The sequence below is a fragment of the Oncorhynchus masou genome, chromosome 13, assembly GCF_036934945.1.
Source record: "Oncorhynchus masou masou isolate Uvic2021 chromosome 13, UVic_Omas_1.1, whole genome shotgun sequence".
In the NCBI taxonomy this organism is placed as follows: domain Eukaryota; kingdom Metazoa; phylum Chordata; class Actinopteri; order Salmoniformes; family Salmonidae; genus Oncorhynchus; species Oncorhynchus masou.
In genome coordinates this window covers 84,584,955-84,608,143 of record NC_088224.1, presented here as the reverse complement: position 1 = coordinate 84,608,143, position 23,189 = coordinate 84,584,955, and the positions used below count along the sequence as shown (strand labels likewise).

Genomic DNA, 23,189 nt, shown 5'->3' with positions numbered 1-23,189 from the left:
CTCACACACACACTCTCAGTCACTGATACACACATATATACTGTAACACGTGCCATCTCTCCTGAGGTCAGCTCAGTCCTTTAGTGTGATAATGTCCTGCTGTGTGTTCCGGCATATGTCTCTTTCTCCTTGAAGGGCCAGTGGATCGGTGTGTTGATCTGTGTGTTGATCTGTGTGTTGATCTGTGTGTTGATCTGTGTGTTGATCGGTGTGTTGATCGGTGTGTTGATCGGTGTGTTGATCGGTGTGTTGATCGGTGTGTTGATCGGTGTGTTGATCTGTGTGTTGATCGGTGTGTTGATCGGTGTGTTGATCTGTGTGTTGATCTGTGTGTTGATCGGTGTGTTGATCTGTGTGTTGATCTGTGTGTTGATCGGTGTGTTGATCTGTGTGTTGATCGGTGTGTTGATCGGTGTGTTGATGTGTGTTGATCTGTGTGTTGATCTGTGTGTTGATCGGTGTGTTGATCGGTGTGTTGATCGGTGTGTTGATCTGTGTGTTGATCGGTGTGTTGATCTGTGTGTTGATCGGTGTGTTGATCGGTGTGTTGATCTGTGTGTTGATCTGTGTGTTGATCGGTGTGTTGATCTGTGTGTTGATCTGTGTGTTGATCGGTGTGTTGATCTGTGTGTTGATCGGTGTGTTGATCTGTGTGTTGATCGGTATGTTGATCTGTGTGTTGATCTGTGTGTTGATCGGTGTGTTGATCGGTGTGTTGATCGGTGTGTTGATCGGTGTGTTGAACTGTGTGTTGATCGGTGTGTTGATCTGTGTGTTGATCGGTGTGTTGATCTGTGTGTTGATCGGTGTGTTGATCGGTGTGTTGATCGGTGTGTTGATCTGTGTGTTGATCTGTGTGTTGATCTGTGTGTTGATCTGTGTGTTGATCTGTGTGTTGATCTGTGTGTTGATCTGTGTGTTGATCTGTGTGTTGATCTGTGTGTTGATCTGTGTGTTGATCGGTGTGTTGATCGGTGTGTTGATCTGTGTGTTGATCTGTGTGTTGATCGGTGTGTTGATCTGTGTGTTGATCGGTGTGTTGATCTGTGTGTTGATCGGTGTGTTGATCTGTGTGTTGATCTGTGTGTTGATCGGTGTGTTGATCGGTGTGTTGATCGGTGTGTTGATCGGTGTGTTGAACTGTGTGTTGATCTGTGTGTTGATCTGTGTGTTGATCTGTGTGTTGATCGGTGTGTTGATCTGTGTGTTGATCTGTGTGTTGATCTGTGTGTTGATCTGTGTGTTGATCTGTGTGTTGATCGGTGTGTTGATCTGTGTGTTGATCTGTGTGTTGATCGGTGTGTTGATCTGTGTGTTGATCGGTGTGTTGATCTGTGTGTTGATCTGTGTGTTGATCTGTGTGTTGATCTGTGTGTTGATCTGTGTGTTGATCTGTGTGTTGATCTGTGTGTTGATCTGTGACTGATATACTGTACCCTCCTGCTGCTGTGGCATATGACCCATCTTTCTCCCCTGTGGGGCAGTCCAAATGCTGCAGTCTGACCCCTAACCTTTGACCCCTAACCCTAACCTCTCTCTCTCTTTCTCTCTGTGCAGGTGCCAACCCCCTGCAGACTAATGCCTTAGGACACACAGCCAGCGCCTACGCCAAGGAGGGAGAGTTACACACACTTCTGCAGGAGTGGGAAGCTACAACCAGCCTCCTCGGCACGAGTCAGCACTTCCACCCTGGAAACATTTGCATCCCCCCACTGGGAGACACACCCGACCACACACCACACACCCCACACATACACACCCCACCACACACCACACACATACACACACACACCACACACATACACACAAAAATCACACCCCACACACACACACACCCCACCGCACACCGCACACATACACATACATACCCCACCACACGCCACACACATACACACCCACATACACACCCCACCCCACCACACACACCCACACACACACACACACACACACACACACACACACACACACACACACACACACACACACACACACACACACACACACACACACACACACACACACACACCCCACTGGGGAAAAACACAAGCACACACAGATGTAGACACCCCAGTGGGAAGTGATAGGGGAGTGACAGAGGAGTGACCGGTGAGTGACAGGGGAGTGACCGGGGAGTGACCGGGGAGTGACCGGGGAGTGACCAGGGAGTGGCAAGTGAGTGGCCAGGGAGTGGCCGGGGAGTGACAGGGAGTGACCGGGGAGTGACAGGGGAGTGACTGGGGAGTGACAGGGGAGTGACAGGGGAGTGACCGGGGAGTGACCAGGGAGTGACAGGGGAGTGACCAGGGAGTGACCAGGGAGTGACCAGGGAATGACAGGGGAGTGACCAGGGAGCAACAGGGGAGTGACCGGGGAGTGACCAGGGAGTGACCGGGAAGTGACCAGGGAGTGACAGGGGAGTGACGGGGAGTGACAGGGGAGTAACCGGGGAGCAACAGGGGAGTGACCAGGGAAGTGACCAGGGAGTGACCGTGGAGTGACCGTGGAGTGACCGTGGAGTGACAGGGGAGTGACCGTGGAGTGACCGGGGAGTGACAGGGGAGTGACGGGGAGTGACAGGGGAGTGACAGGGGAGTGACCGTGGAGTGACAGGGGACTGACCGGGGAGTGAAAGGGGAGTGACCGGAGAGTGACTGGTGCTATTATCTCTGAGGGGTGTAAAAGGCTGTTCCAGGCTAGTGGAGGTTAAAAGGGGTTCAGCAGAACTAGTGTTGGTTGATGTGTTTAAGGATGAGGCAATGGTATGCACATCCCAAATCAAACTTCTTAGTCCATAGGCACTTCCCCTAGCCCCTAGGCACTTCCCCTAGCTCTGAGACACTTCCCCTAGCCCCGAGGCACTTCCCCTAGACCCTAGACACTTCCCCTAGCCCCGAGGCACTTCCCCTAGCCCCTAGGCACTCCCCCTAGCCACGAGGCCCTTCCCCTAGACCCTGGACAATTCCCCTAGACCCTAGACACTTGCCTTAGCCCTGAGGCACTTCCCCTAGAACCTGGACACTTCCCCTAGCACCTAGGCACATCTTATCAATCTCAATATTATTTGATAGATTTATCTCTACATTGGGGAACTTCCACCGAGCCAAGAAAAGGGCTAGGATAGCTATCACCATATGCAATACTCTGTTTCACACTGAGCCATAGTGGTATTGTCTTAAAGGGATATGGTTGTGTCAGCATGTTAAAGGGATTGTCTTTAGTGGTTAAACTAATACCTGGCTCTTCAGAAAGGGCTGAAAGGTTAACCCTTTACACTCTTGAGAATTGGCCTATATGGATAGGGCTAAATGAAATGTTTCGTACAGTAGAAATATGAAAAGCATAACGAGGAAATTGAAAGGGAACCATTTAGAAATAATGATTAGACCAAAGTTGAGGACACAACCGTCCACCTGACACACGACTGAATCCAAACACTGTTGATTTGATGTGCATTTTACATTTACTGGACTTTTCACCACATTTGTTGATAACGAAATGTGAAAATACTCTGGATACGTTCAGTAACATGATCAGAATGTTCTTGGGAAATGTGGGGTAGGTGCAACATGAGACAATGACAAGGGTTTGAGTGAGAGGACTAACTGGAGTCTCCAAGTGGACACACACCTCTCCAAGTGGACACACACCTCTCCAAGGTGTGAACACACCTCTCCAAGTGGACACACACGTCTCCAAGTGGACACACACCTCTCCAAAGTGTGAACACACCTCTCCAAGTGGACACACACCTCTCCAAGTGGATACACACCTCTCCAAGTGGACACACACCTCTCCAAGTGGACACACACCTCTCCAAAGTGTGCACACACCTTTCCAAGTGGACACACACCTCTCCAAGTGGACACACCCCTCTCCAAAGTGGTCACAGTTCCTAAGTCATTTCAATGCACTTTTATGACTCAAAGAAGAGTCTTCAACTATTTGTTTTAGCTCTCCTACCTGTACCATGGAGGAACTAGAGCAAGCACACTTGTAGGTGTTTTGTTTGGAACACAACCCTGCATCCCCGCCATCACACAATTCCTGTTGTTGTTTACAGAATCCCAAAACAGTCCATTATAAATCACAATCTGGGTCAGGTGGGCATCATTTGAAAGCTTGTTCTATTGCCAGAATGACTAGCTAAGTTATAAAATAGTATCTTACAGTGTTATGCTTTCATTACACAATTCAGAGAAATGGATGAGGGCTTTGGTCTCATAGAAAGGACGAGTGCATTCAGGTGTGTGTTCAATGGCCAGTTCTCTCCACAATAAACTAACAGTTCTGTTCAGAACAACTCAGGAGGTCATCTTGCAGGCTAACTGTACATCAAACATAGCCATCATAAACGTTTTCATTCTCAGCCCTCATACAGGTACGAGTGTAAAGAGCCAGGTGAATTTCTTAATCCCCCTATCTGTGTTCTCAGCACTGTAACACACACACACACACACACACACACACACACACACACACACACACACACACACACACACACACATAGTTAGATAGTCAGACAGACAGACACAGTCGGGTAGTCAGACAGACAGACAGACAGACAGAAAGGAGGGCGTGCTCGCTCTTCCCAGCCACAGTGCCTCCTATAGCGTGGGGGGGGGGGGCATTTAGGTAGCCAAACAGGCAGACAGGCAGACAGGCAGACAGGAACACGGCTGCTAATGGTGACTTGAGGGGAACCAGAGAGATGATTTCAGTTTATTTCATCAATTTTTCTTCATTTCCCTTATTCTCTCTCTCTCTATCCCTCTCTCTCTTTTCCCCTCCTGTTCTCTCCTCTCTTTAACCCTGTCACAGGGGATGGAGGGGAACAGAAGTGATCACTTCTCTCTCTCTCTATTCCTCTCTCTCTCTCTCTCTCTCTCTCACACTCTCTATCCCTCTCTCTTCCTGTCTCTCTCTCTATTCCTCTTTCCTTCTGTCTCTTTCTGTCTCTTTCTGTTGTGAACTGTTCTGATGATTCACAACATTGAATCCATCTACTGACCTTTTCCTCTCCCCCTGCCTCCCTGTGTGTGTGTGTGTGTGTGTGTGTATGTGCGCGTGTGCGCGTGTATGTGTGCGGGTGTGTGCAGTTCCAGGAAACTGAAGCTAAGAGAGAGGCAAAGGACAGGAGACGTTTCTCTCTGGAGAAACAACTGATGGAGCGTCATCAGCCAGGAAGCGGCCATCAACACTTCAGATACACACACACACACACATTCAAGGTATACACACACCCCAATCCTTTCTCCTTTAAAGAACATTTGCTTCCCCTACAGGCCACCTCTATTTCTAATCCTCTCTCTCTTTCTGGTGGGGGGCGGGCTCAGTCATGCAGGCAGAGGCTGTAATTGGTTAATTGTGATGAATGAGCTGTCCATCAGGCAGACACAGGTGGTGTGCGCGTGTGTGTGTGTGCGTGTGTTTGTGTTGAACAGCTGGAGAGGCCAGGCCTTGAGCTGCCAGCTAACACGATTACAGAGAGACATACTCCAGACCTCTCTCAATCTCTCCCTCCCCCCTTCCGTCTCTCCATCTTTCTCTCCATCTCCAATTCCCGCCCTCCTCCTCTCTCCGCCTTTCTGTTCATTTTCTCCTTCCCTCAATCTTTCAATGACTCCTTCCCTCCCTTCTTCTCGACCTCTCCTCCTCCTTCTTTCCTGTGTCTATGCCCTACTGGAGGAAATGAACTAGGAAGTGATGCTATCTGGGAAGGTGTCTTTATTCTGTCTGAGATGATGGAGAGAGAGAGAGGAGGAGGATAGATGGAGAGAGAGAGAGAGGGGAGGAGAGGGGAGGAGGAGAGGAGGAGAGAGAGTAGAGAGGAGGAGAGATGGAAGAGAGGAGGAGGAGAGATGGATGGAGGGAGAGAGAGGAGGAGACATGGAGAGCTGTGGAGAGGAGGAGAGATGGGAGAGAGGAGGAGGAGAGATGGAGAGAGAGGAGGAGAGATGAGAAAGGGAGGAGGAGGAGAGATGGGGAGAAAGGAGGAGAGATGGGAGAGGGGAGCAGGAGAGATGGAGAGAGAGGAGGAGGAGGAGAGATGAGGAGGAGAGATGGGGAGAGGAGAGGAGGAGAGATGGAGAGAGAGAGGAGGAGAGATGGGAAAGAGAGGAGGAGGAGAGATGGAGAGAGAGAGAAGGAGGAGGAGATATGGGAGAGCTGAAAAACACACTGGAGAGAGGAGAGAGCTGGAGAGAGGAGGAGAGATGGGAGAGAGAAGGAGAGGTGGAGGAGAGAAGAGATGGAGGAGATGGAGAAGATGTTGAGAGAGTGGATGAGGAGAGGATGAGAGATGGAGAGAGAGAGAAGAGAAGAGATGGAGATAGAGGAGGAGAGCTGGAGGGAGGGGAGAGAGGAGGAGGAGATATGGAGAGATGGAAAAAGAGAGGAGGGCGAGAGAGATAAGGAGGAGAGAGAGGAGGGGAGATGGAGAGAGGAGGAGGAGGAGAGATGGAGAGAGGAGGAGGAGAGATGGAGAGAGATGAGGAGGAGAGAGAGAGAGAGATGAGGAGGAGAGAGAGAGATGAGGAGGAGAGAGAGAGAGATGAGGAAGAGAGAGAGAGAGAGAGATGAGGAGGAGAGATGGAGAGATCGAGGAGGAGAGATGGAGAGGGAGAGGAGGAGAGATGGAGAGAGGGAGGAGGAGATATGGAGAGAGAGGAGGAGGAGTGATGGAGAGAGAGACATGGAGAGATGGGGAGAGAGAGGAGGAGAGATGGAGAGATCGAGAGAGAGGAGGAGAGATGGAGAGATCGAGGAGGAGAGATGGAGAGGGAGAGGAGGAGAGATGGAGAGAGGGAGGAGGAGATATGGAGAGAGAGGAGGAGGAGTGATGGAGAGAGAGAGGAGGAGAGATGGAGAGGGAGAGGAGGAGAGATGGAGAGAGAGGAGGAGATATGGAGAGAGAGAGAAGAGAAGAGATGGAGATAGAGGAGGAGAGCTGGAGGGAGGGGAGAGAGGAGGAGGAGATATGGAGAGGTGGAAAAAGAGAGGAGGGCGAGAGAGATAGAAATAAGGAGGAGAAATAGAGAGAGATGAAGGAGGAGTGATGGAGAGAGAGGAGGAGGAGAAGATATGGAGAAGATATGGAAAAAGAGGAGGGAGAAAGAGAGATAAGGAGGAGAGAGAGGAGGGGAGATGGAGAGAGGAGGAGGAGGAGAGATGGAGAGAGGAGGAGGAGAGATGGAGAGAGATGAGGAGGAGAGAGAGAGAGAGATGAGGAGGAGAGAGAGAGATGAGGAGGAGAGAGAGAGAGATGAGGAAGAGAGAGAGAGAGAGAGATGAGGAGGAGAGAGAGAGAGAGAGAGATGAGTAAGAGAGAGAGAGAGAGAGAGAGAGAGAGAGAGAGACATGGAGAGATGGGGAGAGAGAGGAGGAGAGATGGAGAGATCGAGAGAGAGGAGGAGAGATGGAGAGATCGAGGAGGAGAGATGGAGAGATGGAGAGAGGGAGGAGGAGATATGGAGAGAGAGGAGGAGGAGTGATGGAGAGAGAGAGGAGGAGAGATGGAGAGGGAGAGGAGGAGAGATGGAGAGAGAGGAGGAGATATGGAGAGAGAGGAGGAGAGATGGAGAGAGAGGAGGAGATATGGAGAGAGAGGAGGAGGAGAGGTGGAGAGGGAGAGGAGGAGTGATGGAGAGGGAGAGGAGGAGAGATTGAGAGAGAGAGGAGGAGATATGGAGAGAGAGGAGGAGGAGAGGTGGAGAGGGAGAGGAGGAGTGATGGAGAGGGAGAGGAGGAGAGATAGAGAGAGAGAGGAGGAGATATGAGGAGAGAGGAGGAGGAGAGGTAGAGAGGGAGAGGAGGAGTGATGGAGAGGGAAAGGAGGAGAGATGGAGAGAGAGAGAGGAGGAGATATGGAGAGAGAGGAGCAGGAGGAGAGGTGGAGAGGGAGAGGAGGAGTGATGAGAGAGAGAGGAGGAGAGATGGGAAAGAGAGGATGGGGAGAGATGGGGAGAGAGAGGAGGAGGAGAGATGGAGAGAGAGGAGGAGAGATGGGAAAGAGAGGATGGGGAGAGATGGGGAGAGAGAGGAGGAGGAGAGATGGAGAGAGAGAGGAGGAGGAGAGATGGGGAGAGAGAGGAGGAGGAGAGATGGGGAGAAAGTAGGAGGAGAGATGGGAGAGGAGAGGAGGAGAGATGGTGAGAGAAGAGCAATGGGGAGATAGAGAGGAGATGGAGAGAGAGAAGAGGAGGAGGACGAGAGATGGAGAGAGAGGAGGAAGAGAGATGAGGAGGAAATATGGAGAGAGAGGTGGAGGAGAGAGGGAGGAGGAGAGATGGATGGAGGGAGAGAGAGGAGGAGAGAGGGGAGGAGAGATGGAGAGAGAGGAGGAGGAGAGATGTGAGAGAGAGAGAGAGAGAGAAGGAGGAGGAGATATGGGAGAGCTGAAAAACACACTGGAGAGAGGAGAGAGCTGGAGAGAGGAGGAGAGATGGGAGAGAGAAGGAGAGGTGGAGGAGAGAAGAGATGGAGGAGATGGAGGAGAGATGGATGAGGAGAGATGGAAGAGGGGAGATGGAGGAGAGATGGAGGTGGAGAGATGGAGGAGAGATGAAGGAGACGAGATGGAGGAGAGATTTAGAGAGAAAGGAGGAGAAGGAGGAGAAGAGATGGAGAGAGGGAGGAGGAGAGGTGAGAGAGAGATGAAGAGAGATGAAGAGATAGATAAGGAGGAGATATGACGAGAGAGACGAAGGAGAGATGGAGGGAGAGGAGGAGAGATGGAGAGAGAGGAGGAGAGATGGAGAGAGGGGAGGAGCGATGGCGAGATTGAGAGATGGAAAGAGAGAGGAGGGGGAGAGAGATTGAGAGAGATGGATAGAGAGAGGTGGCGAGATGGAGAGATGGATGAAGGGAGAGAGAGAGGAGAGATGGAGAGCTGGAGAGAGGATGAGAGATGAAAGAGAGGAGGAGAGATGGGAGAGAGGAGGAGGAGATATGGATGGAGGGAGAGAGAGGAGATATGAGGAGAGAAGAGGAGGAGGAGAGAGAGAGAAGGAGGAGAGATGGATGAGAGATGGAGAAGCGATGTTGAGAGAGTGGATGAGGAGAGGATGAGAGATGGAGAGAGAGAGAGAAGAGAAGAGATGGAGATAGAGGAGGAGAGCTGGAGGGAGGGGAGAGAGGAGGAGGAGATATGGAGAGATGGAAAAAGAGAGGAGGGCGAGAGAGATAGAAATAAGGAGGAGAAATAGAGAGAGATGAAGGAGGAGTGATGAGAGAGAGGAGGAGGAGAAGATATGGAAAAAGAGGAGGGAGAAAGAGAGATATGGAGGAGAGAGAGGAGGGGAGATGGAGAGAGGAGGAGGAGAGATGGAGAGAGGGGAGGAGAGATGGAGAGAGATGAGGAGAGAGAGAGAGAGAGAGAGAGAGAGAGAGAGAGAGAGAGAGATGAGAGAGAGAGAGAGAGAGAGAGAGAGAGAGAGAGAGAGAGAGAGAGAGAGAGAGAGGGAGACATGGAGAGATGGGGAGAGAGAGGAGGAGAGATCGAGAGAGAGGAGCAGAGATCGAGAGATCGAGAGAGAGGAGGAGAGATGGAGAGGGAGAGGAGGAGAGATGGAGAAAGAGAAGGAGAGATGGAGAGAGGGAGGAGGAGATATGGAGAGAGAGGAGGAGGAGTGATGGAGAGAGAGAGGAGGAGAGATGGAGAGGGAGAGGAGGAGAGATGGAGAGAGAGGAGGAGATAGAGAGAGAGGAGGAGGAGAGGTGGAGAGGGAGAGGAGGAGTGATGGAGAGGGAGAGGAGGAGAGATGGAGAGAGAGAGGAGGAGATATGGAGAGAGAGGAGGAGGAGAGGTGGAGAGGGAGAGGAGGAGTGATGGAGAGGGAGAGGAGGAGAGATAGAGAGAGAGAGGAGGAGATATGGAGAGAGAGGAGGAGGAGAGGTAGAGAGGGAGAGGAGGAGTGATGGAGAGGGAAAGGAGGAGAGATGGAGAGAGAGAAGAGGAGATATGGAGAGAGAGGAGGAGGAGGAGGAGAGGTGGAGAGGGAGAGGAGGAGTGATGAGAGAGAGAGGAGGAGAGATGGAGAGAGAGGAGGAGAGATGGAGAGAGAGAGGAGGAGAGATGGAGAGAGAGAGGAGGAGAGATGGAGAGAGAGGGGAGGAGAGATGGAGAGAGAGGAGGAGAGATGGAGAGAGAGGAGGAGAGATGGAGAGAGAGAGGAGGAGAGATGGAGAGAGAGAGGAGGAGAGATGGAGAGAGAGAGGAGGAGAGATGGAGAGAGAGGAGGAGAGATGACTTCGAGTACAACAAGGTAGAGGCCAGTAAATAGCTGATATTAAATTGTGGCTCCATGGATGCTTTGTATCGATCGCTGGGCCACAGATAGAGATTGTGTTTAGTGAGGCTTCTTGTGTCTGCGGTTGCTAGGTACCTTGTACCACTCCAGAGCTGCACAGTAGTTGTCTAATGGCAATAACAACCCTACTGCAACACAACAGTGGAAAGACATGTGGCACTATGTGAATGTGTTCTGTTCAGATTGTCTGGTGATGTTCTGGTCCACTATGTGAATGTGTTCTGTTTAGAATGTCTGGTGATGTTCTGGTCCACTATGTGAATGTGTTCTGTATAGAATGTCTGGTGATGTTCTGGTCCACTATGTGAATGTGTTCTGTTTAGAATGTCTGGTGATGTTCTGGTCCACTATGTGAATGTGTTCTGTTTAGAATGTCTGGTGATGTTCTGGTCCTCTATGTGAATGTGTTCTGTTTAGAATGTCTGGTGATATTCTGGTCCACTATGTGAATGTGTTCTGTTTAGAATGTCTGGTGATATTCTGGTCCTCTATGTGAATGTGTTTGTCTTGTCACGAGGAACAGCAGCAGGGTCCACTGGCTGTGTGACTACAAGCACAACAATCTAGAACACCACCATTATCCGTGGGAATTCTAGGTTGTGTGGTCTGGAAGAAAGCAGAGCACAATGCATGCTGGGAGCTGTAGTCCACGCAGTGCAGCAATCGAGGTCTCTCTGTGGCTGATGTGATGAATGGTGGTTGTTGCCGTGGCAAATTGTCCTGAAAGCAATCTGAGACACATCACCACGGTGATAAAGGAAGAGCTTATTGATCCCTGTGAAGTAATACAGTGAATATATCACACACACGATCACACACCGACACATGATCACACACACACAGAGTATCACACACACACACACGGGGGGAAATATCAGCTAGCAGACTGAGGGATGATGGTGATGATCAGCAACAACACAAAGAGAGAGGGGGGTGGGTGAGGGCACACATACACACACATACACACACATACACACACAATGACAACTCAAACTAATGCTTTTTACAAGCACCCAATGACCTGGAGGGATATGAGAGTGACAGAAAGGAAGAGGGGGGAGAAAGAGAGAGAAAGAGATGAGAGACAGAGAGAGAGAGAGAGAGAGAGAGAGAGAGAGATGAGAGACACAGAGAGAGAGAGCGACAGAGATGAGAGACACAGAGAGAGAGAGAGGGAAATGAGAGACACAGAGAGAGAGAGAGAGAGAGAAGGAGATGAGCGACACATAGAGAGTGAGAGAGAAGAGAGACACAGAGAGAGAGAGAGGAGATGAGAGACAGAGATGAGAGACACACAGAGAGAGAGAGAGGGAGAGAAAGAGAAGGAGATGAGAAACACACAGAGAGAGAGGAGATGAGACAGAGAGAGAGAGAAGTCTTCTCATGCTTTGTTGATTTCAAAAAAGCCTTCGACTCAATTTGGCATGTGGGTCTGCTATACAAACTGATGGAAAGTGGTGTTGGGGTAAAACATACAACATTATAAAATCCATGTACACAAACAACAAGTGTGCGGTTAAAATTGGCAAAAAACACACAAATTTCTTCACACATGGTCGTGGGGTGAGACAGGGATGCAGCTTAAGCCCCACCCTCTTCAACATATATATCAACGAACTGGCGTGGGCACTAGAAAAGTCTGCAGCACCCGGCCTCACCCTACTAGAATCTGAAGTCAAATGTCTGCTGTTTGCTGATGATCTGGTGCACCTAGATATTATGCACAGATTCTGTCAGACCTGGGCCCTGACAGTAAATCTCAGTAAGACCAAAATAATGGTGTTCCAAAAAAGGTCCAGTCACCAGGACCACAAATACAAATTCCATCTAGACACTGTTGCCCTAGAGCACACAAAAAAACTATACATACCTTGGCCTAAACATCAGCGCCACAGGTAACTTCCACAAAGCTGTGAACGATCTGAGAGACAAGGCAAGAAGGGCATTCTATGCCATCAAAAGGAACATATATTTCAACATACCAATTAGGATTTGGCTAAAAATACTTGAATCAGTCATAGAGCCCATTGCCCTTTATGGATGTGAGGTCTGGGGTCCGCTCACCAACCAAGACTTCACAAAATGGGACAAACGCCAAATTGAGACTCTGCACAAATATATTCCATGTACAACGTAGAACACCAAATAATACATGCAGAGCAGAATTAGGCCGATACCCACTAATTATCAAAATCCAGAAAAGAGCCGTTAAATTCTATAACCACCTAAAAGGAAGCGATTCCCAAACCTTCCACAACAAAGCCATCACCTACAGAGAGATGAACCTGGAGAAGAGTCCCCTAAGCAAGCTGGTCCTGGGGCTCTGTTCACAAACACAAACACACCCTACAGAGCCCCAGGACAGCAGCACAATTAGACCCAACCAAATCATGAGAAAACAAAAAGATAATTACTTGACACATTGGAAAGAATTAACAAACAAACTGAGCAAACTAGAATGCTATTTGGGCCTACACAGAGAGTACACAGTGGCAGAATACCTGACCACTGTGACTGACCCAAAATTAAGGAAAGCTTTGTCTATGTACAGACTCAGGGAGCATAGCCTTGCTATTGAGAAAGGCCGCCGTAGGAAGACATGGCTCTCAAGAGAAGACAGGCTATGTGCTCACTGCCCACAAAATGAGGTGGAAACTGAGCTGCACTTCCTAACCTCCTTTTTTTACCTTTATTTTACTAGGCAAGTCAGTTAAGAACAAATTCTTATTTTCAATGACAGCATAAGAACAGTGGGTTAACTGCCTGTTCAGGGGCAGAACGACAGATTTGTACCTTGTCAGCTCGGGGATTTGAACTTGCAACCTTTCAATTATTAGTCCAATGCTCTAACCACTAGGCTACCCTGCCGCCCCATCACCATATTAGAGAGACATATTTCCCTCAGATTACACAGATCCACAAAGAATTCGAAAACAAATCCAATTTTCAAAAACTCCCATATCTACTGGGTGAAATCCCACAGTGTGCCATCAGAGCAGCAAGATTTGTGACCTGTTGCCATGAGAAAAGGGCAACCAGTGAAGAACACACACCATTGTAAATACAACCCATATTTATGCTTATTTATTTGATCTTGTGTCCTTTACTATTTGTACATTGTTAAAACACTGTGTATATATATATAATATGACATTTGTAATGTCTTTATTGTTTTGAAACTTGTAATGTTTACTGTTATTTTTTGTTGTTTATTTCACTTTATATATTCACTTTATATATTATCTCCCTCACTTGCTTTGGCAATGTTAACACATGTTTCCCATGCCAATAAACCCCTTGAATTGAATTGAATTGAATTGAATTGAGAGAGACAGATGAGAGACACAGAGAGAGAGAGAGCGAAGAAGATGAGAGAGAGAGAAGGAGATGAGAGACACACAGAGACAGGAGGGACAAAGGTTTTTGACCTTTGACCCTGTTGTTTCCAGGCATGTTCCCCCTACATGACTCATGACTGGCCTCTGGCTAAAGCACTATCTCTGTTTGGAGAGGGCTACAAACACTATTTACATTTACATTTAAGTCATTTGGCAGACGCTCTTATCCAGAGCGACTTACAAATTGGTGAATTCACCTTATGACATCCAGTGGAACAGCCACTTTACAATAGTGCATCTAAATCATTTAAGGGGGGGGGTGAGAAGGATTACTTTATCCTATCCTAGGTATTCCTTAAAGAGGTGGGGTTTCAGGTGTCTCCGGAAGGTGGTGATTGACTCCGCTGTCCTGGCGTCGTGAGGGAGTTTGTTCCACCATTGGGGGGCCAGAGCAGCGAACCGTTTTGACTGGGCTGAGCGGGAACTGTACTTCCTCAGTGGTAGGGAGGGGAGCAGGCCAGAGGTGGATGAACGCAGTGCCCTTGTTTGGGTGTAGGGCCTGATCAGAGCCTGGAGGTACTGCGGTGCCGTTCCCCTCACAGCTCCGTAGGCAAGCACCATGGTCTTGTAGCGGATGCGAGCTTCAACTGGAAGCCAGTGGAGAGAGCGGAGGAGCGGGATGACGTGAGAGAACTTGGGAAGGTTGAACACCAGACGGGCTGCGGCGTTCTGGATGAGTTGTAGGGGTTTAATGGCACAGGCAGGGAGCCCAGCCAACAGCGAGTTGCAGTAATCCAGACGGGAGATGACAAGTGCCTGGATTAGGACCTGCGCCGCTTCCTGTGTGAGGCAGGGTCGTACTCTGCGGATGTTGTAGAGCATGAACCTACAGGAACGGGTCACTGCCTTGATGTTAGTTGAGAACGACAGGGTGTTGTCCAGGATCACGCCAAGGTTCTTAGCGCTCTGGGAGGAGGACACAATGGAGTTGTCAACCGTGATGGCGAGATCATGGAACGGGCAGTCCTTCCCCGGGAGGAAGAGCAGCTCCGTCTTGCCGAGGTTCAGCTTGAGGTGGTGATCCGTCATCCACACTGATATGTCTGCCAGACATGCAGAGATGCGATTCGCCACCTGGTCATCAGAAGGGGGAAAGGAGAAGATTAATTGTGTGTCGTCTGCATAGCAATGATAGGAGAGACCATGTGAGGTTATGACAGAGCCAAGTGACTTGGTGTATAGCGAGAATAGGAGAGGGCCTAGAACAGAGCCCTGGGGGACACCAGTGGTGAGAGCGCGTGGTGAGGAGACAGATTCTCGCCACTCCACCTGGTAGGAGCGACCTGTCAGGTAGGACGCAATCCAAGCGTGGGCCGCGCCGGAGATGCCCAACTCGGAGAGGGTGGAGAGGAGGATCTGATGGTTCACAGTATCGAAGGCAGCCGATAGGTCTAGAAGGATGAGAGCAGAGGAGAGAGAGTTAGCTTTAGCAGTGCGGAGCGCCTCCGTGATACAGAGAAGAGCAGTCTCAGTTGAATGACTAGTCTTGAAACCTGACTGATTTGGATCAAGAAGGTCATTCTGAGAGAGATAGCGGGAGAGCTGGCCAAGGACGGCACGTTCAAGAGTTTTGGAGAGAAAAGAAAGAAGGGATACTGGTCTGTAGTTGTTGACATCGGAGGGATCGAGTGTAGGTTTTTTCAGAAGGGGTGCAACTCTCGCTCTCTTGAAGACGGAAGGGACGTAGCCAGCGGTCAGGGATGAGTTGATGAGCGAGGTGAGGTAAGGGAGAAGGTCTCCGGAAATGGTCTGGAGAAGAGAGGAGGGGATAGGGTCAAGCGGGCAGGTTGTTGGGCGGCCGGCCGTCACAAGAAGCGAGATTTCATCTGGAGAGAGAGGGGTGAAAGAGGTCAGAGCACAGGGTAGGGCAGTGTGAGCAGAACCAGCGGTGTCGTTTGACTTAGCAAACGAGGATCGGATGTCGTCGACCTTCTTTTCAAAATGGTTGACGAAGTCATCTGCAGAGAGGGAGGAGGGGGGGGAGGGGGAGGAGGATTCAGGAGGGAGGAGAAGGTGGCAAAGAGCTTCCTAGGGTTAGAGGCAGATGCTTGGAATTTAGAGTGGTAGAAAGTGGCTTTAGCAGCAGAGACAGAGGAGGAAAATGTAGAGAGGAGGGAGTGAAAGGATGCCAGGTCCGCAGGGAGGCGAGTTTTCTTCCATTTCCGCTCGGCTGCCGGGAGCCCTGTTCTGTGAGCTCGCAATGAGTCGTCGAGCCACGGAGCGGGAGGGGAGGACCGAGCCGGCCTGTAGGATAGGGGACATAGAGAGTCAAAGGATGCAGAAAGGGAAGAGAGGAGGGTTGAGGAGGCAGAATCAGGAGATAGGTTGGAGAAGGTATGAGCAGAGGGAAGAGATGATAGGATGGAAGAGGAGAGAGTGGCGGGGGAGAGAGAGCGAAGGTTGGGACGGAGCGATACCATCCGAGTAGGGGCAGTGTGGGAAGTGTTGGATGAGAGCGAGAGGGAAAAGGATACAAGGTAGTGGTCGGAGACTTGGAGGGGAGTTGCAATGAGGTTAGTGGAAGAACAGCATCTAGTAAAGATGAGGTCGGCGTATTGCCTGCCTTGTGAGTAGGGGGGGGGAGGTGAGAGGGTGAGGTCAAAAGAGGAGAGGAGTGGAAAGAAGGAGGCAGAGAGGAATGAGTCAAAGGTAGACGTGGGGAGGTTAAAGTCGCCCAGGACTGCGAGAGGTGAGCCGTCCTCAGGAAAGGAGCTTATCAAGGCATCAAGCTCATTGATGAACTCTCCGAGGGAACCTGGGGGGCGATAAATGATAAGGATGTTAAGCTTGAAAGGGCTGGTAACTGTGACAGCATGGAATTCAAAGGAGGCGATAGACAGATGGGTAAGGGGAGAAAGAGAGAATGACCACTTGGGAGAGATGAGGATCCCGGTGCCACCACCCCGCTGACCAGAAGCTTTCGGGGTGTGCGAGAACACGTGGGCGGACGAAGAGAGAGCAGTAGGAGTAGCAGTGTTATCTGTGGTGATCCATGTTTCCGTCAGTGCCAAGAAGTCGAGGGACTGGAGGGAGTCATAGGCTGAGATTAACTCTGCCTTGTTGGCCGCAGATCGGCAGTTCCAGAGGCTACCGGAGACCTGGAACTCCACGTGGGTCGTGCGCGCTGGGACCACCAGATTAGGGTGGCCGCGGCCACGCGGTGTGGAGCGTTTGTATGGTCTGTGCAGAGAGGAGAGAACAGGGATAGATAGACACATAGTTGACAGGCTACAGAAGAGGCTACGCTAATGCAAAGGAGATTGGAATGACAAGTGGACTACACGTCTCGAATGTTCAGAAAGTTAAGCTTACGAAGCAAGAATCTTATTGACTAAAATGATTGAAATGATACAGTACTGCTGGAGTAGGCTAGCTGGCAGTGGCTGCGTTGTTGACTTTGTAGGCTAGCTGGCAGTGGCTGCGTTGTTGACACTACACTAATCAAGTCGTTCCGTTGAGTGTAATAGTTTCTACAGTGCTGCTATTCGGGGGCTAGCTGGCTAGCTAGCAGTGTTGATTACGTTACGTTACGTTAAAAGAACGACAATAGCTGGCTAGCTAACCTAGAAAATCGCTCTAGACTACACAATTGTCTTTGATGCAAAGACGGCTATGTAGCTAGCTAGCTACGATCAAACAAATCAAACCGTTGTACTGTAATGAAGTGAAATGAAAATGTGATACTACCTGTGGAGCGAAGCGGAATGTTGACCGGGTTGTTGAAGTTCTATTCGGTAGACGTTGGCTAGCTGTTGGCTAGCTAGCTAGCAGTATCTCCTACGTTAAGGACGACAAATAGCTGGCTAGCTAACCTCGGTAAATTAAGATAATCACTCTAAGTCTACACACTCTAAACTACACAATTATCTTGGATACGAAGACAGCAAAGACAACTATGTAGCTAGCTAACACTACACTAATCAAGTCGTTCAGTTGAGTGTAATAGTTTCTACAGTGCTGGTATTCGGTAGACGGTGGACGTTAGCTAGCTGCTGGGCAGATAGCAGTGTAGACTACGTTAGGATGACGAAATACGATAATTACGCAATTATCTTTGATACAAAGACGGCTATGTAGCTAGCTAAGAAGAAATTGCTAAGATTAGACAAATCAAACCGTTGTACTATGATGAAATGTAATGAAAAGTTATACTACCTGCCGACCGAAGTGTAGATGCGACCGCTCGCTCCAACCCGGAAGTAGTACCAATGTTTGGAGGGCTACAACTATCTCTGTTTGGAGGGCTACAACACTATCTCTGTTTGGAGAGGGCTACAACACTATATCTGTTTGGAGAAGGCTACAACACTATCTCTGTTTGGAGAGGGCGACAACACTATCTCTGTTTGGAGAGGACTACAACCCTATCTCTGTTTGGAGAGGGCTTCAACCCTATCTCTGTTTGGAGAGGGCTACAACACTATCTCTGTTTGGAGAGGGCTACAACCCTATCTCTGTTTGGAGAGGACTACAACCCTATCTCTGTTTGGAGAGGGCTACAACCTCATCTGTGTTTGGAGAGGGCTACAACACTATCTCTGTTTGGAGAGAGCTACAATCCTATCTCTGTTTGGAGAGGGCTTCAACCCTATCTCTGTTTGGAGAGGGCTACAATCCTTTCTCTGTTTGGAGAGGGGCAAGGAACTATTGGGATTTACTCGGTATCTCTCTCTCTCTCTCTCTCACACACACACACACACACACACACACACACACACACACACACACACACACACACACACACACACACACACACACAAGCAGATAGGAGGAGTAGTTTGGATTGATCCTTGTTCAGCTCTCAGTCTAGAAGTGAATGTGGAGGCCTGTGTTCTGTGTGTGTGTGTGTGTGTGTGTGTGTGTGTGTGTGTGTGTGTGTGTGTGTGTGTGTGTGTGTGTGTGTGTGTGTGTGTGTGTGTGTGTGTGTGTGTGTGTGTGTGTGCGTGCGTGCATGCGTGCGTGCGTGCGTGCGTGCGTGCGTGCGTGTGTGTGTCGTCTGTGGGTGTGTATTGTCCTTGTTCTGGACCATGTCCTTTGAGGGATCTCTGTGTGTTCTTCTGCCAGAGTCAGTCTCAGTTAGCTAACACAGATACTCTCTCCTGGAGGTTACAATGTCATTGTCTGTTTAACACACACAGTAGTAAGTCAGACTGGCTCTCCGAAGTACAGCCTGTGGGCTTCCGTATTCGTCTTCATGACAATCAACTCTCTCCTTCTCTTAATTTATCTCTCTACCAACTCTCATCTCTCATTCTCTTAATACATCTCTCCATCTCTCTACCACCTCTCATCTCTCATTCTCTCAATCCATCTCTCCATCTCTCTACCACCTCTCATCTCTCATTCTCTCAATCCATCTCTACCAACTCGCATCTCTCATTCTCTCAATCCATCTCTCCATCTCTCTACCAACTCTCATCTCTCATTCTCTCAATCCATCTCTCCATCTCTACCAACTCTCATCTCTCATTCTCTCAATCCATCTCTACCACCTCTCATTCTCTCAATCCATCTCTACCAATTCCATCTCACATTCTCTCAATCCATCTCTCAATCCATCTCTCCATCTCTCTACCAACTCTCATCTCTCACTCTCTCAATCCATCTCTCCATCTCTCTACCAACTCTCATCTCTCACTCTCTCAATCCATCTCTCCATCTCTAGACCAACTCTCCTTCTCTCCTCCTGTCTCTTATTTTCCTCAACCCCATCTCCCCTTCTAACTCTACCTCCATGAACGCTAACTCAACCTCCTTAATCTCTCCATTCATCTGTCTCTCTCTTTCAAATCAAATCAAATCAAATGTATTTATATAGCCCTTCGTACATCAGCTGATATCTCAAAGTGCTGTACAGAAACCCAGCCTAAAACCCCAAACAGCAAGCAATGCAGGTGTAGAAGCACGGTGGCTAGGAAAAACTCCCTAGAAAGGCCAAAAACCTAGGAAGGAACCTAGAGAGGAACCAGGCTATGTGGGTTGGCCAGTCCTCTTCCAGCTGTGCCGGGTGGAGATTATAACAGAACATGGCCAAGATGTTCAAATGTTCATAAATGACCAGCATGGTCGAATAATAATAAGGCAGAACAGTTGAAACTGGAGCAGCAGCACGGTCAGGTGGACTGGGGACAGCAAGGAGTCATCATGTCAGGTTGTCCTGGGGCATGGTCCTAGGGCTCAGGTCTTCCGAGAGAGAGAAAGAAAGAGAGAATTAGAGAGAGCATATGTGGGGTGGCCAGTCCTCTTCTGGCTGTGCCGGGTGGAGATGATAACAGAACATGGCCAAGATGTTCTAAAATGACCAGCATGGTCGAATAATAATAAGGCAGAACAGTTGAAACTGGAGCAGCATCACGGCCAGGTGGACTGGGGACAGCAAGGAGTCATCATGTCAGGTAGTCCTGGGGCATGGTCCTAGGGCTCAGGTCCTCCGAGAGAGAGAGAAAGAAAGAGAGAAGGAGAGAATTAGAGAACGCACACTTCACATAGGACAGGAGAAGTACTCCAGATATAACAAACTGACCCTAGCCCCCCGACACATAAACTACTGCAGCATAAATACTGGTGGCTGAGACAGGAGGGGTCAGGAGACACTGTGGCCCCATCTGAGGACACCCCCGGACAGGGCCAAACAGGAAGGATATAACCCCACCCACTTTGCCAAAGTACAGCCCCCACACCACTAGAGGGATATCTTCAACCACCAACTTACCATCCTGAGACAAGGCTGAGTATAGCCCACCAAGATCTCCGCCATGGCACAACCCAAGGGGGGGCGCCAACCCAGACAGGATGACCACATCAGTGAATCAACCCACTCAGGTGACGCACCCCCTCCAGGGACGGCATGAGAGAGCCCCAGTAAGCCAATGACTCAGCCCCTGTAATAGGGTTAGAGGCAGAGAATCCCAGTGGAATGAGGGGAACTGGCCAGGCAGAGACAGCAAGGGCGGTTCGTTGCTCCAGAGCCTTTCCTTTTCACCTTCCCACTCCTGGGCCAGACTACACTCAATCATATGACCCACTGAAGAGATGAGTCTTCAGTGAAGACTTAAAGGTTGAGACCGAATTTGCGTTTCTGACATGGGTAGGCAGACCGTTCCATAAAAATGGAGCTCTATAGGAGAAAGCCCTGCCTCCAGCTGTTTGCTTAGAAATTCTATGGACAATTAGGAGGCCTGCGTCTTGAGACCATAGCGTACGTGTAGGTATGTACGGCAGGACCAAATCAGAGAGATAGGTAGGAGCAAGCCCATGTAATGCTTTGTAGGTTAGCAGTAAAACTTTGAAATCAGCCCTTGCTTTGACAGGAAGCCAGTGTAGAGAGGCTAGCATTGGAGTAATATGATAAAAAAATGTGGTTCTAGTCAGGATTCTAGCAGCCGTATTTAGCACTAACTGAAGTTTATTTTGTGCTTTATCCGGGTAGCCAGAAAGTAGAGCATTGCAGTAGTCTAACCTAGAAGTGACAAAAGCATGGATACATTTTTCTGCATCATTTTTGGACAGAAAGTTTCTGATTTTTGCAATGTTACGTAGATGGAAAAAAGCTGTCCTTGAAATGGTCTTGATATGTTCTTCAAAAGAGAGATCAGGGTCCAGAGTAATGCCGAGGTCCTTCACAGTTTTATTTGAGACGACTGTACAACCATTAAGATTAATTGTCAGATTCAACAGAAGATCTCTTTGTTCCTTGGGACCTAGAACAAGCATCTCTGTTTTGTCTGAGTTTAAAAGTAGAACGTTTGCAGCCATCCACTTCCTTATGTCTGAAACACATGCTTCTAGCAAGTGCAATTTTGGGGCTTCACCATGTTTCATTGAAATGTACAGCTGTGTGTCATCCGCATAGCAGGGAAAGTTAACATTATGTTTTCGAATAACATCCCCAAGAGGTAAAATATATAGTGAAAACAATAGTGGACCTAAAACGGAACCTTGAGGAACACCGAAATTTACAGTTGATTTGTCAGAGGACAAACCATTCACAGAGACAAACTGATATCTTTTTCCATCTCTTCATCTATCGTTCAGTCCTTCTATCTGTGTAGTAGTGAGAATCATGTCATGTTGCTGGTACTTTGACGGGTGGAGTGTGCTGTTACGACAGCGGGAGATTGATCGATGGGTTTCTCTGTCACAGAGTGGACACACACACACAACTCATTCGGTGGTTGTTGAGACACTGCAGCATCCTCTGAGATATGAAGACATGTATTGTAACGTCTCGGTGGGTTTCCGGCAGCTGGTACCCAACTTCCCTGTCTGTTATTTCTCTTCTCTTTCTCCTCCCTCACTCACTCCTGCCCCCTCCCTCACCCATCGTGACTCCTTCCTCCCTTCCGCCCAGGGGGTGAGTCGGTGTGTGAGTGTGTGTTTGGTTGCTGGGGTAATGGTGGAGTAAGGTAGACAAGGCTCTCCTCCGTGGGTGAGGTGTGTGTTAGAGAGAGAGAGGCTCAGATCCATGCTAACCTGATTTAGCTTTGGCCGCGCCGGGGAGGCTAACATGATTACCTCTGGCTAATGGCCCTACTGACTGAGAGAGGGGGAGGAGAGGGAGTGGGGAGGATAGCCTTCAATAATTATCCCCCTCCCTCCCCAGGCATTGATGGATACAACTTTAGAGGTCTCTGTTCTGCTCTCTCGCTCTCCCTCTTTCTCTGCTCTGCTCTCTCTTTCCACCAAGTGCTCCTGATCCTGCTCTCTTCCCTCCCACTACCTCCTTTATCATACTTCCTCTGCAACCCCTCCCTTTGTCCCTCTATTTCTCTCTCTAGCATCTATATCTCCTCTCTCTCTCTCTCTCTCTCTCTCTCTCTCCCTCTCTCTTCCTCTCTCTCTCCCTCTCTCTCTCTCTGTCTACAGCGATCAGGAGGTAGGAGAATGGATGGAATGATGAAGAACATCCCCTTGTCATCCTCTTCCTAGGCTCCTCTGGAATCGGTAACTCCTCTTTTCATCCCTCTCTCTTCATCGTTCGTTCCACTCATTTGTACCACTCAGCTGTAATGTCATGGAGCCTCTCTATAGCAGTATGCTGGTTAAAAGATCAGGAGAAGCCACACTTTAGTAGCTCCAATACAATCATTTATTCAACAATGTTTCCACAGCAAGCTCTCTACATCAGGGTTTCCTATCAAACACTGCAGGTCACCAGTGTATACAGTTGAAGTCGGAAGTTTACATACACCTTAGCCAAATACATTTCAACTCAGTTTTTCAAAAATTCCCTGTCTTAGGTAAGTTTGGATCACCACTTTATTTTAAAAATGATTAATATCAGCTTTTATTTCTTTCATCACATTCCCAGTGGGTCAGAAGTTTACATTTATTCAATTAGTATTTGGTAGCATTGCCTTTAAATGTTTTAACTTCGGTCAAACGTTTCGGGTAGCCTTCCGCAAGCTTCCCACAATATGTTGGGTGAATTTTGGCCCATTCCTCCTGACAGAGCTGATGTAACTGAGTCAGGTTTGTAGGCCTC

The 23,189-nt window shown here is 49.1% G+C and overlaps 1 pseudogene; it reads left to right on the top strand.

Annotated features, from left to right (window-relative positions):
• Positions 1-664: 664 nt before the first annotated feature.
• LOC135553455 (mitochondrial disaggregase-like) overlaps positions 665-23,189 on the top strand; it is a 48,593-nt pseudogene continuing 26,068 nt past the window's right edge.